Consider the following 16,136-nt stretch of genomic DNA (forward strand, 5'->3'; position numbering starts at 1 on the left):
TAGAATAATAGTGTAGACATCAACACTTTGAAATAACACATATGTAATCATGTAATAACCAAAAAAATGTTAAACAAATATATTTGAGTTTTTTATAAGTAGCCACCCTTGATGACAGGTTTGCACTACAGTGAGAGAGAGATAAGAGAGAAAGAGATAAGAGAGAGAGGTAAGAGAGATTTATTTATTGCCTTACCTCATTTGCACACACTGTATATAGACTTTTTCTACTGTATTATTGACTGTATGTTTGTTTATTCCATGTGTAACTCTGTGTTGTTGTATGTGTCGAACTGCTTTGCTTTATCTTGGCCAGGTCGCAGTTAATGAGAATTTGTTCTCAACTGGCCTACCTGGTTAAATAAAGGTGAAATATATATATTTTTTTAAATCAAGTGTCGGCTGTACACAGATGACAAATATCAAATATTTATTGGGTGAAAAGCCAAACATGTCTCCTCCTGCCACAACCTGAGGGACAGCCAGTAAAAAGTGCAATGTAATGTCAATCATATTTTCCATTTAGTTTTGTTTTGGCTTTCATACCATGTCATGTGTCTTCTCAGTCAGGTTGAGACTGGTCTACTACTATTGCTTTAATGTATTATTATTGGTGGGGATAGCGTTTAGCAGCCTCAGCTTAGATATTCAACATACTTCTTATTATTATTCGTCCTACAACATTTATGCCAGAAACACCGTTCCAACTTCAGAACGTGAGGAATGATCTGGATCGAGTTGCTTGTGTACAATTTTTTTTGATGTCTGCTATACTTTTATACGTTGTTCACATTTCTGTCGTCTTTTTTTCACTCACTTCTAAACGGTTCCCATTGTGCCCTCATCACTTCTAAACGGTTCCCATTGTGACATCATCGCTTCTAAACGGTTCCCATTGTGACATCATCGCTTCTAAACGGTTCCCATTGTGACATCATCGCTTCTAAACGGTTCCCATTGTGACATCATCACTTCTAAACGGTTCCCATTGTGACATCATCACTTCTAAACGGTTCCCATTGTGACATCATCACTTCTAAACGGTTCCCATTGTGACATCATCACTTCTAACTCTCATTTTCGAGCTGAAATCATAAAACTTTTGACGCAAATCAGATAATAATTTGACTTTGCAAACTACTCAAATCTGGCATTTGAACCAAAAATAATATTTGCATCAAAAGTTACAGCAGTTTAAGTAACCGAATCAACATCATTTTCTGTAACATTTTGGCAAACAACGTCCGTTTTGGCCAATACCGCAACAAGTTAGACAAAACGTTAGAGCATATGGGATATTCGTCTACTTCTCTGCTATTCAAAGCTGTTAGTGGAATCAAAGTATTCACTACGGAACATACGGTGCAGCAGTTTTTGTAACAGCATTACCACGTGTTTTTCAAATGTTCCTTAACAGCTGCCATTTTGACCCCTTTCACAACATTTTAAAGAAAAATATTTATTGTTTGAAATCTTCCCCTACATCTCTGCTTTTCTGAGAAAAGTTGGATTTCAAATCGGGGCTACCAATCGGTAACTAGAGACGTTTTTGTAACCCATCGCCTGTCTTTCAAGCGTCTGTAAATCATGTCAGAAGGAAGGAAATCCCTTCCTTTCCAAAAAACGATCATTTTGACCACTAAAACAAACATTTGGATTAAAATCTTCCTCTACTTCTCTGCTTGTCAAAAGCGGAAACGTTTAAAAAAAAAAAAAAAAAACGGGATTACCGTTCTCGGGGGAGAGCGATTGAAGTAACCCCTCGCCTGCTCTTTGCTAAAAGCTCTCTGTGTCAATACTGAGATTCCAAAACGGAACCGTTGCTAGGATACTCTCAGTCACTGAAGGCCAAGTGATGAGGAGAGAGAAGAGAGACTTCCTACACCGTTTAAACTTAGAAATGCCGTTCCAACTTCAAAAATCCCAGAACGGTCTCGATCGCGTTGCCTGTACACAACATTTTGATATATGTTATACTTTTTTTCTTCCCTTATTCACTTTCATGTCCTCCATCCGCTTTCATGGGATTTCTCAAGAATCTGAAGCGCTTGTGACATCATCACCTCAACTGACATTCTGTGTAAGTGAAATCATGCAACTTTTGACACAAATCAGCTAATAATTCCACTTTGCAACCACGTAGACAAAGAATTAAAAAGCTTAACCCGCTTGGTCTACTTTTCTGCTACTCAAATCGGTGCTATCTTCTAACAACATCTGTCTGTGTCATTATTGAAGTGCCAAAATGGAACAGTTGATAGGATACTCACTGACACCGAGGGCCAAAATAATGAGGAGAGAGAAAAGAGTCACTACAATCACACAACTTCTGACCACATCTAGTGTCCACAACAACACAATTACATACCACAACCTTATACGACTTCTGACCTGAACAGCACAGCTTCTGACCTGTTGTGGTCAGAAGTTGTGCGGTTCAGGTCAGAAGCTGTGCTATTCAGGTCAGAAGTCGTAAGGTTGTGGTATGTAATTGTGTTGTTGTGGACACTAGATGTGGTCAGAAGTTGTGTGATTGTAGTGACTCTTTTCTCTCTCATTATTTTGGCCCTCGGTGTCAGAGTATCCTATCAACAGTTCCATTTTGGCACTTCAATAATGACACAGACAGCTGTTGTTAGAAGAAAGCACCGCTTTGCGTAGCAGAGAACTAGACCAAGCTGGTTAATTCATTTACTTTTTTTTCAAATCCAATGTATTTTCCACGTAGATTCCACCTCACAATACGTTAACACATTACGTTCAAACAATGTTGATTTAACCAGTTTGTGCGTAGTAGGACGTGTGTGTGTTTAGCCCCACCAAGAGCTTTGTCTAGCCCCACCAAGAGCTTCAGCTAGCCCCACCAAGAGCTTTAGCTAGCCCCACCAAGAGCTTTAGCTAGCCCCACCAAGAGCTTTAGCTAGCCCCACCAAGAGCTTTATCTAGCCCCACCAAGAGCTTTATCTAGCCCCACCAAGAGCTTTAGCTAGCCCCACCAAGAGCTTTAGCTAGCCCCACCAAGAGCTTTAGCTAGCCCCACCAAGAGCTTTAGCTAGCCCCACCAAGAGCTTTATATAGCCCCACCAAGAGCTTTATCTAGCCCCACCAAGAGCTTTAGCTAGCCCCACCAAGAGCTTTAGCTAGCCCCACCAAGAGTTTTAGCTAGCCCCACCAAGAGCTTTAGCTAGCCCCACCAAGAGCTTCATCTAGCCCCACCAAGAGCTTTATCTAGCCCCACCAAGAGCTTTATCTAGCCCCACCAAGAGCTTTAGCTAGCCCCACCAAGAGCTTTAGCTAGCCCCACCAAGAGCTTTAGCTAGCCCCACCAAGAGCTTTAGCTAGCCCCACCAAGAGCTTTAGCTAGCCCCACCAACTGTACTTGTACAGTTGCCATCTAGTTCTCCTTAATATTGTTTTGTAGTTGCTAGCCCCACCAAGAGCTTTAGCTAGCCCCACCAACTGTACTTGTACAGTTGCCATCTAGTTCTCCTTAATATTGTTGTTGTAGTTGCTGTTTATTGTAATCACATTTCCTCTACTGCTATTATTATTATTGATACCTTAGTGCTGTTGGTCCCACCATTGTTCTTATATGTGTACTTTGACAATGTAAGTCATTTAACTTGCCGTGTCAATAAAAGTCTTCTGAATGAATTGAGAGAGAGAGAGAGAGAGAGAGAGAGAGAGAGAGAGAGAGAGAGAGAGAGAGAGAGAGAGAGAGAGAGAGAGAGAGAGAGAGAGAGAGAGAGAGAGAGAGAGGTATAGTCATAGTCATAGTCTCTGGGTATCTAAAATAGATTGATGTCAGCTATCGTGGTCAAGCAGGTGTTGCTTTGCTACGTACAGAACTGTAATCCACAGTTTCTATGTTATCATGTTCATTGTTATCATCTTCTAGTGTTATGCTTCTCAGAGTAACCAAACATGGGCTTACTGGTCTGTTGCTGTTTAGCCCAGAGAAAACAAATGTGGGTTAACGATGATATGAAATGTACTTTTAATCACATCCATCTGCTGGTTTTTCTGGTTCTCCAATAAAAGCCTTCAGATCTTCGACTCTGAGTTAGTCACTCTATCCGACAGGCCTATTTCTACCTTACATACAGCACACTCTTAACAAGCAGCCTATGACAAGTGATGATGATTTAGGGTGTAAGCTCGGTCACCCTGGTCCGACCACATGTCTTGGTGTGTAATCCTTCTTATTTGAACAACTACGACATTGTCAATTACAAATTCTCAGATCCTCTGTAGCTGGTCATTAAAAAGAGCTGCTGTGATGTTTCTGTGAGCTAGCTAGACAGGACTATGCGACCTAATAACAGACGCTTCTGCTGTCACACAAACACACACACACACACACACACACACACACACACACACACACACACACACACACACACACACACACACACACACACACACACACACACACACACACACACACACACACACACACACACACACACACACACACACACACACACACACACACTGGTTAAATCAACATTGTTTGAACGTAATGTGTTACCGTATTGTGAGGTGGAATCTACGTGGAAAATACATTGGATTTGAAAAAAAAGTAAATGACTGTAAACTGTTGTTTTGCGAAATTTCAACCACATAATTATGTCAAAATGTTAAGCAATTTTCAACATAGATAAACCTAGTCTTGCAGTACTACTATTACTAATGCACAATGACAGGACAAAAAAAGTATCGTAAAAGTAATTACGTTTTGGTTTGGTTAGCTTTTGAAAACTTTAGCTAGCGCATACAACTGACATCACACTACATTTACCTGATGTCATTGGATGGCTAACATTCCATGTCTGCAGATGCGTTGTCTTCTAGCCAAAATATAAAATACAATCATAATTGACTGTTGCGCATATAAAAGCACACAAAACAGCTACCGGTGGTTCCATGATGAAAACACAACCGTGGGACGAACTACCGATGAATTTCCGGGCGGTTCAAGGGCGGTCCATTTCAAATCCATTAATGGCTCCCTCGCCTCTCGTCCTGCAAGCGTCAACTCATCAGACGTCATGATACGGCGTCAGAAGTGCCCACTTAATTTGAGGGCTGAGGGTAGAGGTTGTGTCTTTTAAGGGTTTGGAATGCAGACTAGGGGTTAGGGTTAGGGTTTAGGGTAGAGGGTGTGTCTTTTACGTGTTTGGAATGCAGCCTAGGAGTTAGGGTTAGGGTTTAGGGTTAAGGGTAGGGTTAAGTTTAGGAGTTAGCTAAAAGGGTTAAGGTTAGGGGAAGGGTTAGCTAAAGGGTTAAGGGTTAGGGGAAGGGTTAGCTAAAGGGTTAAGGTTAGGGGAAGGGTTAGCTAATAGGGTTAAGGGTTAGGGGAAGGGTTAGCTAAAGGGTTAAGGTTAGGGGAAGGGTTAGCTAAAGGGTTAAGGGTAGGATTAAGTTTAGGAGTTAGCTTAAAGGGTTAAGGTTAGGGGAAGGGTTAGCTAACAGGGTTCAGGGTTAGGGGAAGGGTTAGCTAAAGGGTTAAGGTTAGGGGATGGGTTAGCTAAAGGGTTAAGGTTAGGGGATGGGTTAGCTAAAGGGTTAAGGTTAGGGGAAGGGTTAGCTAAAGGGTTAAGGTTAGGGGATGGGTTAGCTAAAGGGTTAAGGTTAGGGGAAGGGTTAGCTAAAGGGTTAAGGTTAGGGGAAGGGTTAGCTAAAGGGTTAAGGTTAGGGGAAGGGTTAGCTAAAGGGTTAAGGGTTAGGGGATGGGTTAGCTAAAGGGTTAAGGGTTAGGGGAAGGGTTAGCTAATAGGGTTAAGGGTAGGGTTAAGTCTAGGAGTTAGCTAAAAGGGTTAAGGTTAGGGGAAGGGTTAGCTAACAGGGTTAAGGTTAGGGGAAGGGTTAGCTAAAGGGTTAAGGGTTAGGGGAAGGGTTAGCTAACAGGGTTAAGGGTTAGGGGATGGGTTAGCTAAAGGGTTAAGGTTAGGTGAAGGGTTAGCTAACAGGGTTACGGGTTAGGGGAAGGGTTAGCTAAAGGGTTAAGGTTAGGGGAAGGGTTAGCTAAAGGGTTAAGGTTAGGGGATGGGTTAGCTAAAGGGTTAAGGTTAGGGGAAGGGTTAGCTAAAGGGTTAAGGTTAGGGGAAGGGTTAGCTAAAGGGTTAAGGTTAGGGGAAGGGTTAGCTAAAGGGTTAAGGTTAGGGGAAGGGTTAGCTAAAGGGTTAAGGTTAGGGGAAGGGTTAGCTAAAGGGTTAAGGGTTAGGGGAAGGGTTAGCTAATAGGGTTAAGGGTAGGGTTAAGTCTAGGAGTTAGCTAAAAGGGTTAAGGTTAGGGGAAGGGTTAGCTAACAGGGTTAAGGTTAGGGGAAGGGTTAGCTAAAGGGTTAAGGGTTAGGGGAAGGGTTAGCTAACAGGGTTAAGGGTTAGGGGATGGGTTAGCTAAAGGGTTAAGGTTAGGGGAAGGGTTAGCTAACAGGGTTATGGGTTAGGGGAAGGGTTAGCTAAAGGGTTAAGGTTAGGAGAAGGGTTAGCTAAAGGGTTAAGGTTAGGGGATGGGTTAGCTAAAGGGTTAAGGTTAGGGGAAGGGTTAGCTAAAGGGTTAAGGTTAGGGGAAGGGTTAGCTAAAGGGTTAAGGTTAGGGGAAGGGTTAGCTAAAGGGTTAAGGTTAGGGGAAGGGTTAGCTAAAGGGTTAAGGTTAGGGGAAGGGTTAGCTAAAGGGTTAAGGGTTAGGGGAAGGGTTCGCTAATAGGGTTAAGGGTAGGGTTAAGTTTAGGAGTTTGCTAAAAGGGTTAAGGTTAGGGGAAGGGTTAGCTAACAGGGTTAAGGTTAGGGGAAGGGTTAGCTAAAGGGTTAAGGGTTAGGGGAAGGGTTAGCTAACAGGGTTAAGGGTTAGGGGATGGGTTAGCTAAAGGGTTAAGGTTAGGGGAAGGGTTAGCTAACAGGGTTACGGGTTAGGGGAAGGGTTAGCTAAAGGGTTAAGGGTAGGGTTAAGTTTAGGAGTTAGCTTAAAGGGTTAAGGTTAGGGGATGGGTTAGATAAAGCGTTAAGGGTTAGGGGAAGGGTTAGCTAACATGCTAACATGCTAAGTAGTTGCAATGTAGCATAAAAGTATTAAGTAGTTGAAAGGTTGCTAATTAGCTAAAGTTGTCTGTGATGAGATTCGAACTCAAAACCTTTGAGTTACTAGTTGCTCACACCTACCCACCGCGACCAACCTCCCTCCTTTTGTCTTAACCATACCAAACATTTATTTATTTTACCTTTATTTAACTAGGCAAGTCAGTTAAGAACAAATTCTTATTTTCAATGACGGCCTGGAACAGTGGGTTAACTGCCTTGTTCAGGGGCAGAATAACAGATTTGTACCTTGTCAGCTCAGGGAGTCAAACTTGGAACCTTTTGGTTACTAGTCCAACACTCTAACCACTAGGCTACCCTGCCACCCCCAAACATAACATATCATACTAAATGGTGTGTCTCGGATTTACATACAGAATAATACGAAATGCTCTGAGACCAGGTTAGGGGACAAGGGAGCAGGTTGTGGTTCTGGATTTAGAAAAGAGACCATTGTCTAAGCTCAAACCTCCTATGCCAATAACAAAGACAAGGCGATTCAACACAATGCTACTTGGAGATAAAGAGTTTACCTCATATCTCAACACACAGATAGACATGTTTCCCGGAAATAAATGTAGATAATGAAGCTCAACTGATGTCTGGGAAGCTCTTAAAACATAAATGATAGGCTGTATCATGAGTTCCCCATCACATAAGAAAAAGAAGACCCATTAAAAATGTGAAAAACTAGAACAGAAAGTTCACAACATAGATAGAAAACACGGTATAGATAGAAAACACGGTATAGATAGAAAACACGGTATAGATAGAAAACACGGTATAGATAGAAAACACGGTATAGATAGAAAACACGGTATAGATAGAAATGCTGATCTCCTTCAACAGTTGAACTCTTTGAAGCTCCAATATAACACAATTAAACACCCGATCTGAAGATCTGAAGAAGCTGCCCTGAAATACCAAGCAACAATGTGTTGAGCAACGTGAAAGTACAGGGAAAATTGACAACTTAAGAAAGACGAAGAGGATCGTACCATTCACAACATTCAAACCCCAGATGGGAGCATAACAACGGATCCTTCTGAAATTAACTCGGTCTTTAAAACATTTTTTTTTAATCACAAACTGTATCAATCAGAAAACAAAAAAAGTTCAAAGGAAGATATAGATCATTTGACCAATTATAAGCGAACCAGAGAAAATGTATATAGCTATAAACATTACCCCCAAGTGAACTGTTGGAGGCCATCAATACTCTACAAAAATGGGAAACTCTCCTGGTAATGATGGATCCCCAGTGGAATGTTATAGACATTTTTACAGTGCCAAATTGCTAAACGCCTGTGGTACCTATTACCTCGAGAGAAAAATGAGCCTCCCCAGTCACTAATGTTTGACAATTAGAATCAACCTTCGTAAAAGAAAGATAAGGATTCAGTATGACTTCTGAACGTGATTGACAAAATCATTGCTAAGGTATTTGGCTTTTCACATAGAAACGGTAATACGAAAGTTGATTAACTCAGATCAAACAGGGTTTTCTTATGGAGCAGGACACCTTCATACAATCTCAGGTGTTTTTTTTCAATGTAATTAAAACCAGGAACTTGGACGAAGTTGAAAAAAACACTTGATAGGGTGGAATATTTGTAATGTGGCTTTGTTTTTAAAAATGGATGGCTTTGATCCGGTATTTATTTCCTGGGATTGAGCGATGGTAAAATCCCCCAAAGCATCAATACGATCAAATGGACAGATCTCTGAACCATTTACGTTAACCAGATGCTCTCTGTCTAGCTCTGTCTAATTTTCATTAGCCACAGAAACCCTAGCATCAATAATGAGAACTCATGGTTCAATCCGGGGCACAGAGATTGGTGGAGATCACCATGTGACATCACAATATGCAGATTACATTTAACTTTATTTACCAGAACATCGGAAATATTCTCTTTCACTACTATTGGACACATATGGTGCTGTATCCGGATTCAAAGTGAACCTGGGAGAAAACTGCAAATTAACAGGTCATTTCTAATTTATAACATTTCAAGTTTAGAATGTAAATTTAAATGGAAATGGATAGACACATATGAAATGCCTGGTTGTATTGATACCATGGAATATGGAGGAGGCATATCAAATTCCTTACTTTCCTTTAGGAATGGATCCGATGTTCAGAGACAGTGTGCTCTCTCCTATTTCTATAAAGCTGGAGGTCTTGGACAACTTCATATGAAGATGTATTACTAGGTTCAACAAATGCTTTCACTTATACAATGGACAGCAGACTATCCTGATGGAGTTTCGAAGCCATAAATATACTACTGTTCTAAAATAGACAGGTAGCCTAGTGGTTAGAGTGTAGAGGCGGCAGGGTAGCCTAGTGGTTAGAGTGTGGAGGAGGCAGGTAGCCTAGTGGTTAGAGTGTAGAGGCGGCAGGTAGCCTAGTGGTTAGAGTGTAGAGGAGGCAGGTAGCCTATTGGTTAGAGTGTAGAGGCGGCAGGTAGCCTAGTGGTTAGAGTGTAGAGGAGGCAGGTAGCCTAGTGGTTAGAGTGTAGAGGCGGCAGGGTAGCCTAGTGGTTAGAGTGTAGAGGAGGCAGGTAGCCTAGTGGTTAGAGTGTAGAGGCGGCAGGGTAGCCTAGTGGTTAGAGTGTAGAGGCGGCAGGTAGCCTAGTGGTTAGAGTGTAGAGGAGGCAGGTAGCCTAGTGGTTAGAGTGTAGAGGAGGCAGGTAGCCTAGTGGTTAGAGTGTAGAGGAGGCAGGTGGCCTAGTGGTTAGAGTGTAGAGGCGGCAGGGTAGCCTAGTGGTTAGAGTGTAGAGGCGGCAGGTAGCCTAGTGGTTAGAGTGTAGAGGCGGCAGGGTAGCCTAGTGGTTAGAGTGTAGAGGCGGCAGGGTAGCCTAGTGGTTAGAGTGTAGAGGTGGCAGGGTAGCCTAGTGGTTAGAGTGTAGAGGCGGCAGGGTAGCCTAGTGGTTAGAGTTTAGAGGCGGCAGGGTAGCCTAGTGGTTAGAGTGTAGAGGCGGCAGGGTAGCCTAGTGGTTAGAGTTTAGAGGCGGCAGGGTAGCCTAGTGGTTAGAGTGTAGAGGCTGCAGGTAGCCTAGTGGTTAGAGTGTAGAGGCTGCAGGTAGCCTAGTGGTTAGAGTGTAGAGGCTGCAGGGTAGCCTAGTGGTTAGAGTGTAGGGGAGGCAGGTAGCCTAGTGGTTAGAGTGTAGAGGAGGCAGGTAGCCTATTGGTTAGAGTGTAGAGGCGGCAGGGTAGCCTAGTGGTTAGAGTGTAGAGGCTGCAGGTAGCCTAGTGGTTAGAGTGTAGAGGCTGCAGGTAGCCTAGTGGTTAGAGTGTAGAGGCGGCAGGGTAGCCTAGTGGTTAGAGTTTAGAGGCAGCAGGGTAGCCTAGTGGTTAGAGTGTAGAGGCGGCAGGGTAGCCTAGTGGTTAGAGTTTAGAGGCGGCAGGGTAGCCTAGTGGTTAGAGAGTATGAGGCTGCAGGTAGCCTAGTGGTTAGAGTGTAGAGGCTGCAGGTAGCCTAGTGGTTAGAGTGTAGAGGCTGCAGGGTAGCCTAGTGGTTAGAGTGTAGAGGAGGCAGGTAGCCTAGTGGTTAGAGTGTAGAGGTGGCAGGTAGCCTAGTGGTTAGAGTGTAGAGGAGGCAGGGTAGCCTAGTGGTTAGAGTGTAGAGGAGGCAGGGTAGCCTAGTGGTTAGAGTGTAGAGGCGGCAGGGTAGCTTAGTGGTTAGAGTGTAGAGGAGGCAGGGTAGCCTAGTGGTTAGAGCGTTGGACTAGTAACCGGAAGGTTGCAAGTTCAAATCCCCGAGCTGATAAGGTACAACTCTGTCGTTCTGCCCCTGAACAGGCAGTTAACCCACTGTTCCTAGACCAGTTAACCCACTGTTCCTAGGCCAGTTAACCCACTGTTCCTAGACCAGTTAACCCACTGTTCCTAGACCAGTTAACCCACTGTTCCTAGGCCGTCACTGAAAATAAGAATTGGTTCTTAACTGACTTGCCTGGTTAAATAAAAGTTTGTTTTTTTAAATCACTATTTTGGGTCCAAGAAAATTAAGAAAAAAAATCTGACGATCCAATCCTTCTCAATTCCATTTGTACATTTTGGGAAAAGAACCAACCTTTGTGCCAACCCACCTGTGTGCCACTCTAAAATTTGCAATTTTGTCACACAACACAATGCCTCAAGTTTGTGAACAGAGTGCCCCAACGTTGTGTTCCACTGGATGTCATAAGGTGAATGCACCAATTTGTAAGTCGCTCTGGATAAGAGCGTCTGCTAAATGACTTAAATGTAAATGTAAATGTTGTGAACTGAGTGTCCCATGGTGGTGGTGTGGTTATGGTACGGGCAGGCATAAGCTAAGGACAACAAACGCAACTGCATTTTATCGATGGCAATTTGAGTGCACAGAGATACCATGACGAGATCCTGAGGCCCAATGTTGTGCACTTCATCTGCTGCCATCACCTCGTGTTTCAGCATGATACTGCATGGCTCCATGTAGTAAGGATCTGTACACAATTCCTGGAAGCTGAAAAGGTCCCAGTTTTTCTATGGCCTGCATAGAACAGACATCATCCATTGAGCATGTTTGGGATGCTCTGGATACTTATTTTCCACCATAATTTGCAAATAAATTCATTAAAAATCCTACAATGTGATTTTCTGGATTTTTTTCCTCGTTTTGTCTGTCATAGTTGAAGTGAACCTATGATGAAAATTACAGGCCTCTCTCATCTTTTTAAGTGGGAGATCTTGCACAATTGGTGGCTGACTAAATACTGTTTTTGCCCCACTGTATGAGTTTTATTTGCCCATATAAAGTATGTTATAATACTTTAAAGACTGTAAGTCGCTCTGGATAAGAGCGTCTGCTAAATGACTTAAATGTAAATGTAAATGTCTTCGAATATTACCAAAAAAGTATATTAAAACTTCTATATTTTTTTGTGGTCCACTTAATGGATTGGTGTAAATCACAAGTGATTTATTTATTTTTTCCATGTATTTATTATTTCAGTTTTACATTGATTTTATATCCTGAGATTTTAGAGTATTCTGAAAATGTTTTTATCAAAGGGGACATTGCATTTTCAATATTTGTTAGGTACGTCAGGAGATTGTTAGCAAATAGATTTAGTTTATACTCATGTTTACTAATACTGACCCCTGTTACACATGAGTCCAGTCTAATTCTTTCAGCAAGCGGTTCACATGCCAGTGCAAACAGGAGAGGGGAGAGGGGGCACCCCTGTCTTGTGCCCTTTTAGAAAGCAAATTGATCAGTTAATACATTATTTGTTCTTTTTTAAATATTTTGTTGTGATTTTTTGTTGTTGTTGTTGACTGCTTATAGTTGCTTCAGGGTTGTTGAATCTAAGATCAAGCCAATCTGTTGTTCCTTCTGATTTTATATAGATTTTCATAAGATGCTTTTAAATGTTTTATAGTCAGTCCTCTGGATACTGTAACAGAGATATAGTATCCTCTTTTAAAACTGTAACAGGTTTGTCAGTCTTGGATACTGTAACAGAGATATAGTCAGTCCTCTGGATTATTTGTCATTAAATAGTCAGTCCTCTGATACTTAACAGAGATATAGTCAGTCCTCTGGATAAACAAGATATAGTCAGTCCTGGATACTGTAACAGAGATATAGTTTTCCTCTGGATACTGTAACAGAGATATTTTTTAGTCCTTTCTGGATACTGTAACAGAGATATAGTCAGTCCTCTAGATACTGTAACAGAGATATAGTCAGTCCTCTGGATACTGTAACAGAGACTCATTCAATAGTCAGTCCTCTGAGATACTGTAACAGAGATATAGTCATCCTCTGAGATTGGAACAGAGATATAGTCAGTCCTCTGGATACTGTTTCAGAGACTCATTCAATAGTCAAACTCTGGATACTATAACAGTACTCATTCATCAGTCCTCTGGATACTCAGATATAGTCAGTCCTCTGGATACTGTAACAGAGATATAGTCAGTCCTCTGGATACTGTAACAGAGATATAGTCAGTCCTCTGGATACTGTAACAGAGACTCATTCAATAGTCAGTCCTCTGGATACTGTAACAGAGATATAGTCAGTCCTCTGGATACTGTAACAGAGATATAGTCAGTCCTCTGGATACTGTAACAGAGACTCATTCAATAGTCAGTCCTCTGGATACTGTAACAGAGACTCATTCAATAGTCAGTCCTCTGGATACTGTAACAGAGATATAGTCAGTCCTCTGGATACTGTAACAGAGATATAGTCAGTCCTCTGGATACTGTAACAGAGACACATTCAATAGTCAGTCCTCTGGATACTGTAACAGAGATATAGTCAGTCCTCTGGATACTGTAACAGAGACACATTCAATAGTCAGTCCTCTGGATACTGTAACAGAGAAATACATTTGGACCCTCAGAGGGGGAAGGGATGACTAGTCCTTGGGCATTGTCTTTTGCTTCTGGACCTTTGCCATGCAACTCCAGGTGACAGAGAAAACATAAATTAGGGCCAAGCCTACACTGTCATTAAGTGTATTTTCTGTTGGTATAATTAAAACTTCTTCAAGCTATGGTCCTTTTTTCTCAATTTCCACCTGACTGACGTGCCCAAAGTAAACTGCCTGTTGCTCAGGCCCTGAAGCCAGGATATGCACATAATTGCTACCATTGGACAGAAGACACGTTGAGTCTTCTGTTTGTAGAAGTTTGTAGAAATGTTAAAACAATGTAGGAGACTATAACACAATAGATATAGTAGGAGAAAATCCAAGAGTAACCAGAGAGCCCATACTCTTACAATGGAAAGTATAGGGAAACAATTAAATCTATCTCCCAGTATGCAATTCCTATGGCTTCCACTGGGTGTCAGCACTCAATACTCAATGTTCAAGGTTTCAGGCTTGTTTCTTCCAAAACGAGTCAGAATAATATGTTTTTACCACAGTATTTATAGAAATAAAATTCTTCAGCCCTTTTGAATGTTCCTTGAATTTGCCCTTTTTATAGCTACTGTATGTTTGTTTAACTTGCCAAAATGTGTGATTTAGGTCACCCGCTAAGATAATAGTAAGTCGCTCTGGATAAGAGCGTCTGCTAAATGACTTAAATGTAAATGTAAATGTAATAATAGTTATAGCTACTATATGTTCGTTTAGATTTATATAAACAAAATAAATAAAAGATTTGCAGGTGGTGGGATATATATATATACTGTACAATGAAATCAGTGTGTATATATATATATACTGTACAATGAAATCAGTGTGTATATATATATATATATATACTGTACAATGAAATCAGTGTGTATATATATATACTGTACAATGAAATCAGTGTGTATTTATATATATATACTGTACAATGAAATCAGTGTGTATTTATATATATATACTGTACAATAAAATCAGTGTGTATATATATATATATATACTGCACAATGAAATCAGTGTGTGTGTATATATATATATATATATATATATATATATATATATATATATATATATATATATATATATATACTGTACAATGAAATCAGTGTGTGTGTATATATATATATATATATATATATATATATATATATATATATATATATATATATATATATATACTGTACAATGAAATCAGTGTCTATTTATATATATATATACTTATATATATATACTGAAATCAGTGTGTATTTTTCACCGTGGAAGGTATAATTTAAAATTGGAAAACTGCCTTCTTGGATCCTGTGCTGGGATATAAGAGAAAATACATTCTAACCACTAGGCTACCCTGCCGCCTCTACACTCTAACCACTAGGCTACCCTGCCGCCTCTACACTCTAACCACTAGGCTACCCTGCCGCCTCTACACTCTAACCACTAGGCTACCCTACCGCCTATACACTCTAACCACTAGGCTACCCTGCTGCCTCTACACTCTAACCACTAGGATACCCTGCCGCCTCTACACTCTAACCACTCGGCGACCTGCCACCTCAACACTCTAACCGCTAGGCTACCTGCCGCCTCTACACTCTAACCACGAGGCTACCTGCCGCCTCTACACTCTAACCACTAGGCTACCTGCCACCTCAACACTCTAACCACTAGGCTACCTACCGCCTCTACACTCTAACCACGAGGCTACCTGCAGCTTCTACACTCTAACCACTAGGCTACCCTGCCGCCTCTACACTGTAACCACTAGGCTACCCTGCCACCTCTACACTCTAACCACTAGGCTACCTGCCACCTTAACACTCTAACCACTAGGCTACCTGCCACCTCTACACTCTAACCACTAGGCTACCCTGCCACCTCTACACTCTAACCACTAGGCTACCTGCCACCTCTACACTCTAACCACTAGGCTACCTGCCGCCTCTACACTCTAACCGCTAGGCTACCTGCAGCCTCTACACTCTAACCACTAGGCTACCCTGCCACCTCTACACTCTAACCACTAGGCTACTCTGCCGCCTCTACAATCTAACCACTAGGCTACCCTGCCACCTCTACACTCTAACCACTAGGCTACCCTGCCACCTCTACACTCTAACCACTAGGCTACCCTGCCGCCTCTACACTCTAACCACTAGGCTACCCTGCCGCCTCTACACTCAAACCACTAGGCTACCTGCCATCTCTACACTCTAACCACTAGGCTACCCTGCCACCTCTACACTCTAACCACTGGGCTACCCTACCACCTCTACACTCTAACCACTAGGCTACCTGCCATCTCTACACTCTAACCACTAGGCTACCCTGCCACCTCTACACTCTAACCACTAGGCTACCTGCCTCCTCTACACTCTAACCACTAGGCTACCTGCAGCCTCTACACTCTAACCACTAGGCTACCTGCAGCCTCTACACTCTAACCACTAGGATACCCTGCCGCCCCTACACTCTAACCACTAGGCTACCCTGCCACCTCTACACTCTAACCACTAGGCTACCTGCCATCTCTACACTCTAACCACTAGGCTACCCTGCCACCTCTACACTCTAACCACTAGGCTACCTGCCATCTCTACACTCTAACCACTAGGCTACCCTGCCACCTCTACACTCTAACCACTAGGCTACCCTGCCGCCT

This window comes from Oncorhynchus gorbuscha, linkage group LG19 (assembly GCF_021184085.1).
Source record: "Oncorhynchus gorbuscha isolate QuinsamMale2020 ecotype Even-year linkage group LG19, OgorEven_v1.0, whole genome shotgun sequence".
Lineage (NCBI taxonomy): Eukaryota > Metazoa > Chordata > Actinopteri > Salmoniformes > Salmonidae > Oncorhynchus > Oncorhynchus gorbuscha.